Here is a 17,289-nt window from a genome sequence, read left to right as displayed (position 1 = left end):
ATCCAAGGCCCTGTCCCCACCATCCCAGCCACACCCGCACACTCCCACCACCACACAGGCCTTTCCTGCCTCCCGGGTCCTTAGTCCTCGGATTCTAGGCCCCCCACCTGCTGGCTGTGTCTCTGAAGGAAAGTCACTTCTTCAACCCCGATGAGCCTCCATTTCCTCAACTGTAAAATGGGTGTGTCTGCCTCACACCGCTGTGGGTTGTCATAAGTGAGAAAGCATGGTGCAAGGCCAGGTTTCATTGTTATTTTCCCCTCCTACTCAAGTACAAATATTCCATCCTCCAAAACCCCCTCTTCTCCACCCCCACCAAACCCCAGCTCACTAACCTCAGCTCACTGAGCAGAGCAACCCATCTGGGAGCCAAACCATGCTAATATGCTCATGACAAATGGTTACATATGTCACACACACACACTCCATTTTTGGAGGCAACTCAGGCAATTTTAAACAAAGAAAGGACTCTGAAGGTGGGCTTTGGGGAGATTAAAAGGAGTTCTCAGTACCCTACAGACTGCACCCCATAGCATACACACAAGTCAGCGTGCACAGAACCGGGCTGTGGCACTCATGAGACACCCGTGGTCTTTAACAGGTCTTCCCCTGCGATGAGTTTCTTCCTCGCTGAACCTCAGGAGGAGGAGGAGGGTCACCACACCCCATATTGTATGAGGGAAACTGAGACCAAGACAAGCAAGTGTGATTGTCGTTCAAACGGTCCCACTGAGGCTGGAGGTCTGGGGCATGAAGGACCCTGACCCCATCAACAACAACAACAAAAAGAACTCTGTCCTCTTCCTGGCTGCCTTCCCCCCCTTCCATGGGCAGTGAGTGGGAGGAGGGGACCTTTTATTCATGATGACTAGGGGTCCCAAAATTTTAAATTTCCTGCCTGGAAGTCAAGGACAGGAAATTATAAAGCCAGAGTTTCTGTACAAATTACCCAGGTGCCCTAACTCCCCAAAGTCACAGGTGCTGTTCATCTCTTAGCCTCTGTCATCATTCATTCTTCATTGTCCAAGGAAGCCACTCCACAAAGGGCTCTGAGAGACCAGCAGATGTCGAGTTACGCATGGAACCTAGACAGACACAATGGACAGATTCCCGTCAGATCGGAGCCAAGTCCTGGTAATAACATCCATGAATCACTGACTTCAGTGAGTCACAACGTCAAGCTGCAAGAAGCCTTTACCGTCTGGTTACTGACAAGTAAGAAAACCGAGTGAGACCCAAGAGGGAACGTGACTGGCCCCGGGTCACAGAGCTTGTTAGTGGCAGGGTAAAGGCTGGAGTCCTGAGCCTCAGGCCCATGTACTTTCAACTGCCCTTCACGGCCCTCTGAAAGCCCCAGGCCCTGGGACAGAGGGTGGAAGGAAAAGCACAGGCCCCTCATGATCAGCCCAGGGCAGCTCAGGCTCTCCTAGCAGGCAGGCTCTGTGTTAGCCTCTGCCCTCCCTTGGGGAGGAAAGAGCCCGGCGTCCATCCTCACACCCCAGGCACCAGGACTCATGTTAGAAGATATAGGAGGCAGCTTCCTGCTTGGCCCTCATCCAAGGCCATTTCACAATAGGGGGAAGAGCCTGGGCTGAGAGTCCCGGGTTACTGCTCACCCCACCCCCACCCCAGCCCTTCTCAGATCCCCCGGGTAGGATTAGCTAAGCCCTACCTGAGATTGGGGTAGAGGAGAGAGCAAGGCTGGAGAGGCCCCATTGAGCGTGCTCTGTGAGTGGTGCCCTGGAGTGGACCTGGGGGAAGCCTGGCAAGTGCCCACCACCCTTCCCTTTCCCTTGCCATCCACCTGCCAGCATTCACACGTAGGAGTCCTTTGTCGGACAAGGGCTGGTCCGCTCCGGTCAGCCCCATAACACTCACTGTTAGTCAGAGGGGGCCGGGGAGCAGGCTTGGAAAGGGGCAGGCCTTGGTCAGCTTCCTGTAATGAGGCAACGTGACTGCAGGCAGAATATTCTGGGGAGGGAAGCCCCTGTCGTCGTCCTCCCCCTCCCAGCCTGGCCTGACTGACATTCAGGCAGGAACTAAGACAGAGGCATTGGGACATTCGGTGAGGTTTTATTTCCCCCCACAATAGGGTCAGCTCTAAGCTCAGCTCTGTAAGGGATCTTCTTTGAAGTAGGAGGTAGTGGTTAGGGACCCAAATTTTCCTGTCATAAAGTCTTCAAGAGGAGACAAAGCAAACCCAGGCGAAATGTCAAACCACAACACAAGGCAGCGTGAGACCAGCCCACGTTCTCAGGCTGGACAATCCTCGGGGCAGGGGCAAGTCACTGCAGGCAAGGCTGAGGGGCCCCAAGCATGGGGAGCCTTCAGCTCTGCAGAGCTGGTAGGAACGGTCTTCCAGGCAGGGAAGGGAAGATGGGCAGCAAAGAACATGCACTTGCAGGGGACGAGACCCTGTTTGCACAGCAATGAGGCTGGGAATGTGCCTGGTCCTTCCTCAGCTCTCACTCATTAACTCGGTCTTCCTCTGTCCATGGGAAGCCACTGGCCTACTGAGGCATGTGACCATGTGGAGAGCTAGGCAGGGGCAAGGGGGGTGCCAGGGAGCTCAGCGCCTGGGTGGAGGAGCCCTCTGACAACAGGAAGCAGCTGCAGCAGGCTCCAGGGCGGTGATGGTGTCTGTCACTCTCCACCCTTGCTGCAGCCCCTGCAGAACAAACTGTTCTTCGAGAAGCTCTGGGACAAAGGGCCCACACCTGCTCCCCAGGTCGGTTTGGACAAGCCCCCATCAGCACAGGCAGGGAGCCCAGCAGCTTCCCGAACCCCCGGCCTCCTCCTAACCCTGAGCCTGCTGCAGTTTACTGAGTCAATGAAACACAAAACAAGAGCTTTCTTTGGGGGGGGCCGGGGGCGGGCACGGGAGGACAGGGACTGATCCTTCCTAAAGACCTCATCCCTGGTCCCAAACTCTGAACTGAGTGATGATGCTAAAGTGGTGTGGCTTTGCAGAAACGGCACTGGATCAGAAGTCAAAGCCCTGAGTTCTCATCTTAATTCTGACACTAAAATGTTGTGTGACCTTGAACAAGTCATTTCCCATTGGTGGGCTTCAGTCTCCTCCCTGGAGAGTTAGAATTGATAAGCTCCAAGGTGCCTTCCAGTTAAAAATGTGAATCTAATGCCGTGGGGTGGCTTTGAGGGTGCTAAAGTGCCTCTCAGGGGCTGGGGTAGCTGGGAGAGAAATTAGAATGAAAGTCTGATCAAGGTCTAGATCAGCGGTTCTCAACCTGTGGGTCTCGACCCCTTTGGCGGTGGAACGACCCTTTCACAGGGGTCGCCTAAGACCATCCTGCATATCAGATATTTACATTACGATTCATAACAGTAGCAACATTACAGTTATGAAGGAGCAACGAAAATAATTTTATGGTTGAGTCACAACATGAGGAACTGTATTTAAAGGGCCAGAAGGTTGAGGACCACTGCTCTAGATGAAATGGAATTAGATTCAATTTAGAACCTGAGATGGGTTTTGTTTCCCCAGACCCCCATGATAAAGCGATACGGGTCTGTTGAACTGAGAATACCTCAAGGAAGAGATAATTTTATGGAAGAAGATTCCCCAAGAATTGTTGAAGAGCTAGAATCCTTCCAGATACTTTAAGGTCATTCCTCAGTCACAGCCCCCCTCCCCCCAAGATGGAGTGAATTAGGAGAAGGGACTTGCTTGAGAGCCGAGAGCCGGGTGTCATAATGCCAGGAAGGAAAGATCCCATCCTTCGCAACGTTCTTCCTCACTTAAGCTGCTCCTTAAAATTCCTTCAGGTGGGGACCAAGCCTTTCATGCCACAGTCCAGTCATAGCTAAAACTGGACACAACCACTTAAATTCTATCTTTCTAGGACCCAGGATGTGCTGGGAGAGGCTTTCAGAGGGCGGGGCTGGAGAGGCAGGGAAGGTGGAGTTCCGAATATCACAGGAGCCAGGCTTTTCAGGCAGCTCAGACCCGTTCCCGGGGGCGGTGACATGGCAGACGGCCGTGGGCATCATAAATGCCTCTGGTTCACTTTCTGAAAGCCCCTACATTTGTCTCCCAGGCCAGCAGCCCTCGAGCAGAGGAGCCCAGTTTAACTCCTCTGAGTCCACTACCCACTCACCTTCAGTGGGGTGGGGGAGCGGCCTAGCCTCCCGCCAGATGACCCACGTGGTTTAGGTGAAATAGACTCTTCTGAAAGGAGCCACAACCCTAGGCCCTCGGAGGCAGCTGTAGTACCGGGTGGAGTGTGTGGGGTGGAAGGGAGGGTGAGAATAAGAAGGAGAGGGAACAGGCCAGTCTCCATTGGCTTTCAGTCTACAGAGCTGCACGCTGCCAAGACCATTGTTGGCAAAAAAAACGAAGGGAGAGGAGGAACTGGCCAGACCAAGCCTATGTGTGCTGCTTCTCAACTGCAGCCCAGAGCATACAGACGCGGGCTTGGCATGCTCCCGTGTGTGTGTGTGTGTGTGTGTGTGTGTGTAGGCAAACAGGCACAGCAAGAGGGAGAGTGTGTGCGTTGGCCTGAATGAGCACTGGCAATCACAGTAGAGAAGATGCCAAAACTCTGTATTTACCATCAAGGCCAATGGTGCTGGGAGATGCAGAGCCAGGGCCCACCTCCCACCCCTGCCCATCCCAAGACCCTGCTTCTCACAGCGCACAGGAAGAAGAGAGGGGGATAGGTCTGTGGTTGGAGCTTCATCTTCAAGGCGTGCTCTGCCGGGCCCGCGGCCTTCCTCACGCCCATGCAGGCTTCTCCTGCTAGTCAAGGCGCACTGAGTAAGCGGCTCCTTTGCACAGGGCCCTCTCCAGCGCCTCGTTCCTTCCCTCAGAACAGAGGCTACCTGGCAGGAGGGGAAGATTCGTGCAGACAAGGAGGAGTTCAAAGCAGCACTCCTATCCCTGGCTGGTGGCTCAGTGGTTAGAGCGTTAGCTCTCGGACGGAAGGGTCTCAGGTTCGATTCCTGGTCAAGGATACATACCTGAGTTTCCGGTTCAATCCTCAGCCTCGGTCGGGGCAACCAACCAATGTTTCTTTTTTTCTCTCTCCTCCTCCTCCCTCCCTTCTACTCTGTCTAAAAATCAATGGGGAAATATCCCCGGGTGAGGATTAACAACCACAACAAAAAAAGCAGCACCTCTAGTTTCAACTTGTGAAAGAGTTGGGTTTGAAGGAGAGAAAGGATTTGGAAAAACTGAGACCAGTGGGCCAGCGGTCATGGAAGGGGAGGAGACATTTCAGGCACAAAAAAGGGGTTAAGCTTGTCATTTATAGAAAAGATTATAAGGAACACTTTTTGGTTTTACTGACACATCTCTGACAACAACTGAGTCAGGCCAATCGAATTGTCCTGCAGTTAGCACCCCGAGGCAGCATCAGATCCCACAAATTAAAGGACAAAGTCCTCAAGAAGACTGCCCTTACTTCCAATGCCAGATGCAAATGGGGTCCCCAGGCCACCCACACTTCTGTCTGACTTGGCTCCCACTACCCCCCTTCAGGTTCCGTAATTTGCTAGAATGACTCAGAATTCACTAAAAGTGCTGTGTTTACAACTAGAGTGTTACTGTAACACACAACTCTGCAATAGCCCAGGGGAAGAGGCATACAAGAAAGGGCTGGGGGGAGGGGCTGCCGCGCTTCCATGCCTTCTCCTCAAGGAATCAGGTGTGTCACCCTCCCAGCACATCACGTGTTCACCAACCAGGAAGCTCTCTGAGTTCCAGTGCTGGCAATTGTTATACTAGGTTTCATTCCATAGGCGTGATTGATTACATCGTTGACCATGTGATTGAACTCAGTTTCCAGGCTCCCTCCTCCTCTCCTCAGAGGTTGGGAGTAGGGTGGGGATGAAATTTCCAACCCTTTAATCACACCTTCCCACAGTCCTTCTGGGTGGCCAGCCCTTTGCTTGAAACTATTTTAAGGGTCCACCTGAGTCATCTCATTAGCATAAACTCAGGTATGGTTTAACAGGGCTCTATGGACATCATAGCTGGTTTGGGTCAGTGAATAGAGCGTCAGCCTGTGGACTGAAGGGTTCCGGGTATGATTCTGGTCAAGGGCACATGCCTGGGTTACAGGCTCAATCTCCAGTAGGGGGCGTGCAGGGGGCAGCCAGTCAATGATTCTCTCTCATCATTAATATCTCTCTCTCTCTCTCTCTCTCTTTCACTCTCTCTCTTTGTCTCTCTCCCTTCCTCTCTGAAATCAACAAAAATATATTTTAAAAATAATAATAAATAAAGGGCTCTATGGATAACAAAAGACACTGCTATTACTCAGGGCAGCTCTGTGTCAGGAAAGGGGAACAAAGATACTGTGGTAAAGAAGGGGGAACTGAGGATGGAAAGGTAGGATGGGACAAATTTATAAGGTCAGAAATGGATGGGTAAGAGGAGAAGGAATCACTGGCTCCCTCCTAAGGAGGTGAAGGCAGAGGGAAAGCAGTAGAGACAACTCCCTCACTTTAGTATCTTGATAGAATCTCTCACCCTTTTTAATGTTTAATTTCCTCCCAGGTGTTTCATCCAGAAGGAGGAGTCATCCCCTAGTCTCTGCTTTGGCTCAAAGGCCCCCAAGGCCCCCAGGACTTAGGTCCACCTTCCCCCAACTCAGGCTATTAACACCCCCCCAGTTCAAATGCCATCTCCTTCCAGAAGCCTTCCCTGATTACTCCAGTGAGGAGTGACCCTGCCCTAAATTCCAAAGCCCTTTGGGTCAGTCAGTCTCTTACTGTCCTATACTGTGACTCATATTCTTATATTCCCAATTTGATCCTAAGCACCTTGCCTTTCCTTATCCTGCTTCGCTCAGAACAACCAGCCCTGTGTGTTTTGTATAACATCTGTGAGCTCTCTGCTGACATCCATTACTATCATTGGCCTCTTCTCTGTCCCTGAGAACTTGGCGCCTTCCCTCAGCAGAGCACGCCCCTCCCTGTCTCTCTGAATAGAGTGTGAATGTCTCTCTCTTTGAAGAGTGTGACCGTCTATCTTTGTGAATATTGTGAATGTCTACTCCACCAGACTGATCCTCCAGGGCAAAGGACCTGTCTACATTCCAAGCCTGCACACAGCCCGACAGGTAGTGGGGCTCGGACACGTGTGCAGAATGAACTCAGTTCCTTCTAGAGAGTGTTACCTCTCTCACATTTAGGAAAGATCAAGAGAGGAGAGGATGAGTTCTATTGGGAAGGAGGGGGTGGCTCAAACAAGGGCAACGCTGGCCTTTCCCACAGGATCCTGGGCCTCCTGGCCCTCTCGCCAGAAGACTGCTCTTGGTGGGCACTCCACAGCAGGCAGGTGGACGGCAGGGTGAGAAGCCAGACCAGCCCAGGCAGACTGGCCAGCAGATGGGCAGCGTTAGCACCACAATACGCCCTGGGGACAGGCATCGCTGAAAGGAGCCTTTCGTGTGAAAGCTTTCCCCTTGAATGGCTTCCAGCCCCTTTGACACCCCAGAGCAATGTCCAAACCATAGTTTACTTGCCACTAATGGTTACCACTTGGAGGCCCTGGGCTGAGTGGGAACAGGTCTGCCCAGCCACCCGCTCCTCCTCTGAGGCAGGACCTAATGCTGCCTGAGGCGGTCCCCCAGGGGTGGAGGTGAGTGCCACAGCTGAGGATGAGGCTCTCCTCCACCCCTCTCCAGGCAGGGTCCCATGACATGGACTCGCCCAGGGGAACGGAAGCCAGACATGAAAAGGGACATGATGCCCAAGGCTTCTCAGTGGCCTCTGAAGCTGGCCCAGCGTCAACAACGCTGCCTTGGTCTCTTTCTGCAGGCACCTGCCCGAGGGCAGGGGTTTGTCGCTCCCTGGAGCACAAGTTCTTTGACTTTTCTGTGGCCCGGTACCCACCCCATACTCCCCAGAGTGGTGCCCGGCCTCATGGGGAAGCCACCGTTTGGGAATGGAAGAAATGGAGACCTGCTCCTAAGAAATAGTTAATCCTCTCCCCTTCCCCCAGGCCTCTTGCACCTGCAGGCTGCGGTGTGTGGTTTCCCACAGCTGCAGCTGGCTCTGCAGCAGCCCCCTCCCTTGGAGGGAACCTGAGAGGCCCCGTGGCCTGAGGCCCCTGGGAGGGGCTCCTCGCCCTGGGTCCAGCTGCTGGGGGTGGCATGAGAGGGTCTTGCTGCCCTCTGACCTGGACCTGCCACGAGGAGTGCTCCGGTTGAGTGACCAGTCCTGGGAGGGGTCTGCTGGGCTTCTTGCTAAAGCTGAAGGCAGAGATTCCAGTTTGGGAGGTGGCCAGAGACCCCCCTCCACAGGGCCTCTCAGCCCCTCCCTTGCTCCAACTTCAACTGGCTTCTGGAAGAAGGATGGCCTCCTAAGTGTGGGCTTGCCATGGCCCGGGGGGAGGGGAGGGAGTGGAGCTCCTGAAGGAGAGGGTGAGTTGAGTGTGAGAAGTGAGTGGGAAGGCAGGAAGGAACAGGAGGAAGTGAGATTTGGCGAGCCAGGCCTCTGTAGGTCAAGACAACCTTGAACCCACGATGCTGGTACTCTGTTAGGCTCTGTTCTCTGTCTGGCCTAGAAAAGGGTAGGTTGTCCCGGAGTCTGGGCAGATTCCCAGTTGCCCTCTGGGCTAGGCATATGTGCTCAAGAGACACCTCTGAACACTGCTCATTATGAGGCAATGAAGAAAAAGTGTGGGAGCTTCCCTGTGGGACATGGCCCGGGGAGGACTTAGCAGGGCCCCCAGACTCAGCCCCTTGATAACAGCCTGCCCATTGCCCCACCTTTGGCCACGGAGCACGCCCTGAAATCCCCGGGGAACATGTGGTCGATGCTACGGGGGGGGGGGGGCTCCACCCCAGGTCACAGCCAAGAGATGATCACTTGGGTCCAGAGCCAAGGCTTGAGATGGAGGGATGGGCAGGCAGGAATCTGACAGGCACCCGGTGGTGACAGGGCCCGGGGCTCTGGCTAATCTCACATCCAGCTCCAGGCAAATTGCTTCAATTCAACACTTTCCCTGTGAGGCCCTGTGGCCGGCCTCCTGCTCGGGGCTTCGGGCCTCCAGTCTGCAGAAAAAGCCCAGCTCCCCTTGGAGATAACTCCCCCACCAGGATAGGAAGAGGGAGGGCAATTTGGCAAAGAGGCTTGAAAGGAAACAGAGCTACCCATCTGCAGAAACCCCTGAGTCAGATGTGGGGAGGAGGAAGGGAGGGCTCAAGCAGAAGCTGCAATTCGGTCCTCGTTCCCTTGCCTCAGGAAGAGACCAGCTGCAAGGTGGCAGCCAGGCCCGGAGGAGGTAAGGGTGCGTGCTGGGCGGGCACTGAGCAAGCTTCGGTTTTGGCTCTCGCGTAACCTGACACTCTGAAAGGGGTATAACTGATGCCAACAACCCTTGCCAGTGCCAGGAGTCCACGGTGTACTCCAGACTTGTGCTTGGCCCGTTCTCAGCAGCCCCACGTGGCCTGAGCACAGAGTGTGCCTGGGAGTTGGTTTGCCCTCAGGTACATGCAGCCAAAGCCCTTCGAAAGACCACTAAGCTCCTGAGAGGAGGGGCTGATGAGACGGCCCAAGGGGATCCTGCCTTCACTGGGGTTCTGTTTTTGCTTTTGCTTTATTGCTGTTACACTATAATTCAGCGTTTACTCGTTATGATTGTCCAGACCCCAGGTGTCAAGAAAATTCCCGGAAATCTGTTGGGATGCCGAAGATCTGGAGTACCGCCTTCTGATTTGTGACGTAAACAGCATTGGCACTTTCCTCCGTGCTCACATTCATCCGTTTTGACAATTTTATATCATTTTGGACTTTTTGCCAAGACTGAGCTGCTCCAATACTGAGTTAGGACTCTTTCTATTCATACATTTATTTCATTTTTCATTTAACGAATATTTAGTGAGTGCCTACGGTGTGCCATCCACTGTGCTGATGTTGGGAATAAAACAAGGCCCATCCTAGGTCGCATGACAGGCCACACCCCAGATGTCACAGCCAACAACACAGAAGTTACTATCTGCACCCAACCATGACTACTGAGCACTTTCAATTTCTTGAAAGAAAGACCTTAGAGTCCTTAGAAGAGGAGCATCCCCACAAATAGGGCTGTGATTTTTAAAAATATATATTTTTACTTATTTATTTTATTTTTAAGTATGTAATACAGTCTCACATATAAAACGACATGAAATCTCAATCAAGTTTCCTACTAACTTTTCCCTAAGATTCCATCTCTCTAGTATTTTTTAAATGTAAATATTTTCTTAACTTTCCTCTTTATTACTTAAAAGGTAGTGTACTATAATCATTGAAAGGAAACAGAGCTGAAACCCCTGAGTCAGATGTGTTTTTGTTTTTTGTTAATCCTCACCCAAGAATATTTTTTCCATTTTTTAATTTTTTTTTTACAGAGAGTGAAAGGGAGAGGGAGGGACAGAGAGAAACATCAATGTGAGAGAGACACATCGATTGGTTGCCTCCTGCATGAACCCCGACTAGGGCCAGGGATCCAGCAACCAAGGTACGTGCCTTTGACAGGAATTGAACCCGGGACCCTTCAGTCTGTGGGCCGACACTTTATCCATGGAGCCAAACTGGCTAAGGCATCATGGATTTTCTTGACAATATGCCCTGGGGATTATTCTATATCTGCACAGAGAGGGTTTCCTATTTCTTCTTACAGCTGCAAAGTGTTCCTTATTCTAAACCAGTCCTCTACTGACGGCACTAGGTGGTCAGTCCCCAACCCTTTGTCAGAAGGGCCAGGTGTGTACTTTCAGGTGTGAACAGGTACCCTGGCCCAGTGGTTTGTGAGAGATATTCCACATGGTCCTCCATAGAGGCTGTGCCATTTCCATTCCCATCAGCAATATATGAAAAGGCCTATTTTGCCACCAGGCTGAGATTTTTTAAAAAAATATGTTTTTATTAATTTCAGAGAGAAAGGGAGAGGGAGAGAGAGACAGAAACATCAATGATGAGAGAGAATCATTGATTGGCTGTCTCCTGCACGCCCCCTACTGGGGATTGAGCGTGCAACCCGGGCATGTGCTCTTGACTGGAATCGAACCTGGGACCCTTCAGTCTGTAGGTTAATGCTCTATCCACTGAGCCAAACTGACTAGGACCAGGCTGAGATTTTTAAAGAGAAAGGAAGAGGCAATATCAGGGCTCCAAAGAAGCAAGGTAGAGAAGACCAAGTCCAGAGCAGAAGCCCAGAGCGTGGCTGATGATGGTGTACGGAGAGCTGAGGACTGGTGTCTTCAGGCCATGGTGTTTTATTTGTTTTGGAGCAGCAACCCTCACAGGTGGTAAGTGGGGTACTCTTCCCTGGGGGAGCAAAGGGACTCCAGGAAGAGAATCTCTGAGGAAAGGCTGAGGGAAGGGTTTAGCTGGTGTGTGGAGGTTGTGGGGGGATAGGTATGCATGAGGCCCACAATACCCAGCAGAAAAAGAAAATGGACGTGATATGGCGGGCTTCATTAGGCCTATGGAAGAACTTGTAACTTTGAAGGTGTCTCACATTGTTTTAGGGGGTGGAAGGCCCTTTGGAAACTCCGCAATGGGATTTCTAGGAGCATTGCCCAAACATTCGTGCAGCAAATGCCAAATATCAACCGTGTGCCCAGCTCTGATCTAAGTGCTGAGAATACAAGTGTGAACAGGACAAAATCCTCACTCTGTGGAGGTCTAAAGGAGGGGGTCTGAGCCAGTAAGCAAATAAGTAAACAAACACAGATTTTTTTTTATAGTAAGGAGAAGGGGTAGGGATTGGCAGAGGGGAGAGGTTACGGAAAACAGGAAAATTCTCTCTGAGGAGGTGACATTTGGGCAGACAAGACACCTGAGTCATGAAAAGGAGTGGCCCGTACACTGATCTGAAGGAGAGAGAAGGACAAGCAAGGGTTGCCTGAGGCTAAGGAGTGGGCCCTGCTCCCAGCACTGACATTAAGGCTGGAGGAGATGGACTGGGAGGGGCTGGGGAGCCTCACATGGGCTCCAAACCACACAAGAAGTTTGGTTCTTATTTTAAGACTATCAGGAAAGCCCTGGCCGGTGTTAGAGCATCGGCCTGTGCACCAAAGGATCATGGGGTTCAATTCCCAGTCAAGGGCACATACCTGGGTTGCAGCTTCATTCCAAGTCCCAGTAGGTTGGGGCATGTGAGGAAGGCAACCGATCTTTCACATGGATGTTTCTCTCTCTCTCTGCTCTTCCTTCACCTCCCCCTGCCCCCCCCCCCCCCCACCTTCCCTCCTCACTTCCAATCTCTCTGAAAAAAATAAAATCAATGGGAAAAAATATAATGGAAAAAAATATTCTCAGGTGAGGATTAACAGCGAAACAACGAAAAAAGAATAACAGGAAAAAGAAACTGATCACAAAGACGCATATTACATGATTCTATTTCTGTGAAATGTCCAAAACAGGCAAATCCATAGACACCGAAAGTAGATTCATTTCTCGAGGAGATGAGCCTGGGGCTGGCAGCGTTGGGAGGAAATGGGCAGTGACTATTAATAGGGGTGATGAGAATGTTCCCAAATGGATCAAGGCAATAGTCAAACAATCCCGTGAATATACCAAACAACTGCTGAACTGTACACTTCGAATGGGTGAGTTACAAGGCATGTGAATTACATTTCAATAAAGCTGTTATTAAAAAAATGATAACAGGAAGCTGTTGTGCAGCTGTTTTAATCAGGGGAGTAACATTATTACTCAGGCTGCTGTCGGAGAATAAGCTGTAGGGAGGCAAGAGCAGAGGCCAGACACTGCTGAGAGGCTACTGCAGTGGGCCAGGCAGGGGGGAGCGGGCGGGCAGTGACTTGACTCGGCCAGGGCTGGGTGCTTTGTGATGGAAATTAACGAGGAGGTCAGAATGGGTATATTTTGTGTTTGATCATGGATTGGATGTGAGGGGTGGAGGGTAGTGATAATCTAGGCCACATGATGACAATGAAGAAGACCGGAGGAAGAGTCAGATTGGGGGAGGAACAGGAAATCAGAACTCTGTATTGAACATGGTAGGCTTCTGAGATGCCCAGCAGGCAGGGAAGATATCAGGGTCAGGGTCACCACCGTGCAAATGGTCATATATACTGAGGGCCAGCAATGCTCTGAGGAGAGCTCCTGCAGGATCCAGCAACAGTCACCCATAGAGGAGGCCAATTCATTAACACAGCGCTCCGTCCCTGTTTCCCTCTTCCTCTCTCACTACTGCTCCCTGGGTCACGTTCCCAGGTAGACAACTGACTCGTAAGTAAGCCTTTGTCTCAGACGCTGCCTTTGGGAGATCCCATGTAAGATGCCACAGAAGATTCCTTAACAACAATGTCACAGCTCAGCGGGGGAGAAGCAAGGATTCCTATCCAGGCAGGGGTTCTGGAGATGCTGTTTCATTCTCTACTCTGTTCCCCATTGTCTCAAGGAGTCCAACCCTTGGATGGCATTTCAAGTCACAGGCCTGGATGGGATCTGACCAGGGAAAGACTGTAAATAGGAAGCAAGTCCCCACACCATGCGAACATTTAGAGACGAAGCACAGGAGCCAGTGAAGGAGTCCTGGACTCCAAATGAAGACAGTATTTCAAGGAGGAGCGATTTCTCTATTGTGCAAATGCTACTGAGAAGCTGAATGGGATGAGAGGAAACTGACTTTTGGATGTGCCAGCAGGAGGTCATTGATGACTTGGACAAGTGCAGCTTCAATGGAGTGACAGAGACAAAGGCTTGGCTAGAGTGGCTGAGGGAATGGGGGTGAGCACGTGGGAGGAAGGAAACAGGGCAGCAGCTGAAGAGGCTATAGAGTCAAGGGAGAGTTTGTTTTAAAGATGACAGAGATCACAGCATGTTTATATGCGGAAGGAGATGATCTGATAGAGAGGGGCAGTTGGATAGTGTGGGAAAGAGAAGGATGATTTTGGTCAGTCCTCGAGTAAGTGAAGGGATTGGGATCTGGTGTGCAAGTGGAGGTGGGGCTGGCTGGCCCGGATCCCGAGAGGAGGCCATGGGTTGTAGGAAAGGAAGGCAGAGAGTAGGACACAGATGCCGGCACCAGGGGAGACCTGATGGTGAGAAGACAGGTACTTTTCATATGATTGCATCTATTTCCTCACAGAAATAAGAAGCAAGGTCCTTTGCTAACAGCGGGGAACAAAGAGGAGGTGCTGAGAGTTGGAGAAGAGAGGAGAAGATGTGAAACAGTCACCTGGAAAGTGGGGCAGTGAATTTAGTAGAGAAACAGAGTAGGATCACTGGGCAAGTTGAGTGCCCACTTGAGGTTTGTGGTCAGAAATGTAAAGTGCGGCTAGTCAGCATGGTTGTGAGTTTTCCCCAGTGATGTTCAGCTACTCAGTGCAGGTGCAGAGAAGGTAGAGCATAGGGACTAAGCAGGGTCGAGGTGTCAGAAGAGTCCAACCAAAGGGAAAGGGCCTAGGGAGTGGAGGGCTTGTGCAAAAGAGTGGTAATTGTCACAGGCCACAGAATCAAGAGGGAGAGGGAGGCTAATGAGGAGATGAGGGGACTGACGGACAGTGAAAGGGGTGAGTTCAGTGGCATGGAGGTCCCAAAGGAGACAGAATAGAGTGAAGATAACAGAGTAAATGATCTAAACACAGGAAGTGGTGGTCAGAGAGTGGAGGGTTTAGAAGAGCTAAGTTATAGGTTATGGCCATGGGAGTGGGCGTGAGGTGGGAAGAAGACTGGTGGAGAGAGGAGGTCAAAGACCGTGAGTGGGAGGTGTTGGGAGGGTCATCGCCATAGCTGACCGTCCCTGCCCACTGCCTCTAAAATAGCTCTTTGATCCCCTGCCACACTACTCCTTCACCTGCCTGTTTTCCCTTTTGCAGCATCTCTACCTGACATTACGTTATGCAGTGCTTATTTATTTGTTAATCATTCTTATCCCCATAAGAATGTAAGCACCTTGAGGGCTGGCCCATTTTCTCTTTGATTTACTCCCGTACCCTCAATTCTAAGAATAGTCCTGGCACTCAGTAAGTGCTCAAAAATACCTGTTGAACGAAAGACTGAATGTTAAGGTCTTAAAAAATAATGAAAAAGTGGTGGAAAAGAGGAAGATCATGAGTCGGGAACTAGATTATTCTGTGAATGAGTGGGACTGGCCTCAAGTATGGTACGTCTAGGAGGGACTGTGGCTGCTTTGGTCTGATGGCATGGCCTTCAAATGATATGGAGTTTTAGTGTGTGGAAGGAGAACATCCTAGAAATAGCCATTAGGAACAGGAGGATAACTCCCCACCTCCAGACACATTGGTATGAGGGATGTAGGAGAAAGAAGTCGCCACCATAGGAGGTGGCTGCAAGAAAGTTATGTTTGGGGGATCAGAGAGGTTTTATTTAGAGCAGGAAGGTGAAGGAATGCTCAAAGAGAAGTGTGTGTGTGTGTGTGTGTGTGTGTGTGTGTGTGTGAAGATTTCAGAGAGGAAGGGAGAGGGAGAGAGACAGAAACATCAATGATGAGAGAGAATCATTGATTAGCCACCCTCTGCACTCCCCCCACTAGGGGCTGAGTCCAAAACCTGGGCATGTGCCCTGACCGGGAATCAAACTGTGACCTCTTGGTTCATAGGTTGATGCTCAACCCTTGAGCCACACCAGCTGGGCATATGGGCAGATTTTACTGATGATAAACAATGAGTTCCAGAAAGCAAAGTGAGAGGATTTGGGGACTGGGTCAGATTAGGGCATTTCATAGCTATATGGCAGTGAAAGTCATGGGGATGAGGATGGCTAAAATTCTCAGGAATCTGGTGGTGCCTGGGGACATGAGGACTGCAGGGTGTGATGGGGTTATCCTGATGGTCTATCAAGGCAAGGTGGGTGACAGGTCTCATCCCAGCCCCCTCCTCCAGTCTGGGCCATTGGGTGGTGTGTGGCAGTGAGGCAGCAACATTGCCAGACAACAATTGTGCAGAGTGGGAGGCGAGGGCAGCATCCAGTACCAGAAGGAAAACTGAGAGGGCACTAAAGAGGCTAGATGATTGCCCCACCCTTTCCTACAACAGTTATGTCACTTTGAACAAAATGGGCATCATTTTCCTCAGCTATAAAATGGAGAGGAGAGGGGGTCCCTTCCGGCTGTGTAAACCTTACCTCTCCCCTTTTGTCCATGACCTCCTTTCTCCTCAGCCTCCCCACCACTTAGCAAGGCCTTAGTCCTCCTGCGGCCCTTATATATCAACCATGCTCCTGCTGCCAGGGTAGCTGGAAGGCAGAACCTCGGGCACGAGTAAGAAGAGGAACCATCCCGAAGGCAGTGGGGAAGACGAGCAGGGACCAGCGACAAAGAAACAGACTGACATGCAGAGGCTCCCAGGCCCTCTGGAAGGGAACGAAGGCAGCAGGCACGGCTCAGGGACGGGCTGTTCGTTACCCAACAGCTCCATGGGCCTGGGGCCGGCCAGGGAACCAGCCAGGCAACCAATCAGAACAAGGCTTTGGCCAGGGGCTTGAAGTGCTGGTCTAGGATTCGGCCTTCACCAAGAGGAAGTGTGTGATCCTTCCCGGCCTGCGGGGCAGGGATAGTCATAAGGACCTTGTTTCCTCCCTTGTTGAAAGGTAAGTTCACTGAGTGCTCATCATGTGTCTGGCACTAAGTCATCCGCACAGAGACCCTCTAAATTAGCTTCTACTATGATCCTCCTGGTTCAAAGGTCAACCCTTAACCACTGAGCCATGCCGGTTGGGGCAATAGTCCAGCTTCTTCAGAGAATCTCTGGAGACCTTTAAGTCATTGTCAGGTGGTGTTAGCCTCACCATTTCTCAGATTGGATAATTGAGTCATGAAGGACAGACTCCTTCAATGAATCCTTTCCTGGTGTCTTTTCTGTGCAACATGAGGCAGAAGGTGGGGCCAAAGGTATTTCAGGCAGTGACTGCTCAGGTTAGGAGCAGGGATGTGCAGATTCCTAGAGCTTCCCATTGCCTGATGAATGTGCCCTGTGGATAGTGAAGCTACCATGCTGGCCATGTGGTTGGGTACTTAAAACCACTCACTTGGAAAGGCTCCATTTTCATCTTGTGCTTGCACCATCACACTCTGCTGCGCATACCCACCCATAACAAATATACTTTGTGCTCATTGAATGTTAATTAGCCTCATAAAGGGCTCACAAAAGGCTTTGGGGAGAAAGAAGGTGATGTTTCACCGGGGCCTTGAAGAGAAGTGAGTTGGTGCAGAGAAGGGGGAGATGAGCAAGGCCACATGCCACATTGGTGGGGGACTATAGTGTGAAATGAGATTGGACAGAATTCAGAGTTCTCGAGTCTTTTAATTCCAGGGACCTGGTTACGACATGGCGATCAACACATCCT

The sequence above is a fragment of the Myotis yumanensis genome, unplaced genomic scaffold, assembly GCF_028538775.1.
Source record: "Myotis yumanensis isolate MYYU_CA2020_CCGP unplaced genomic scaffold, mMyoYum1.0.hap1 SCAF_1, whole genome shotgun sequence".
Classification (NCBI taxonomy): domain Eukaryota; kingdom Metazoa; phylum Chordata; class Mammalia; order Chiroptera; family Vespertilionidae; genus Myotis; species Myotis yumanensis.
Note: the sequence above shows the minus strand (reverse complement) of the source record.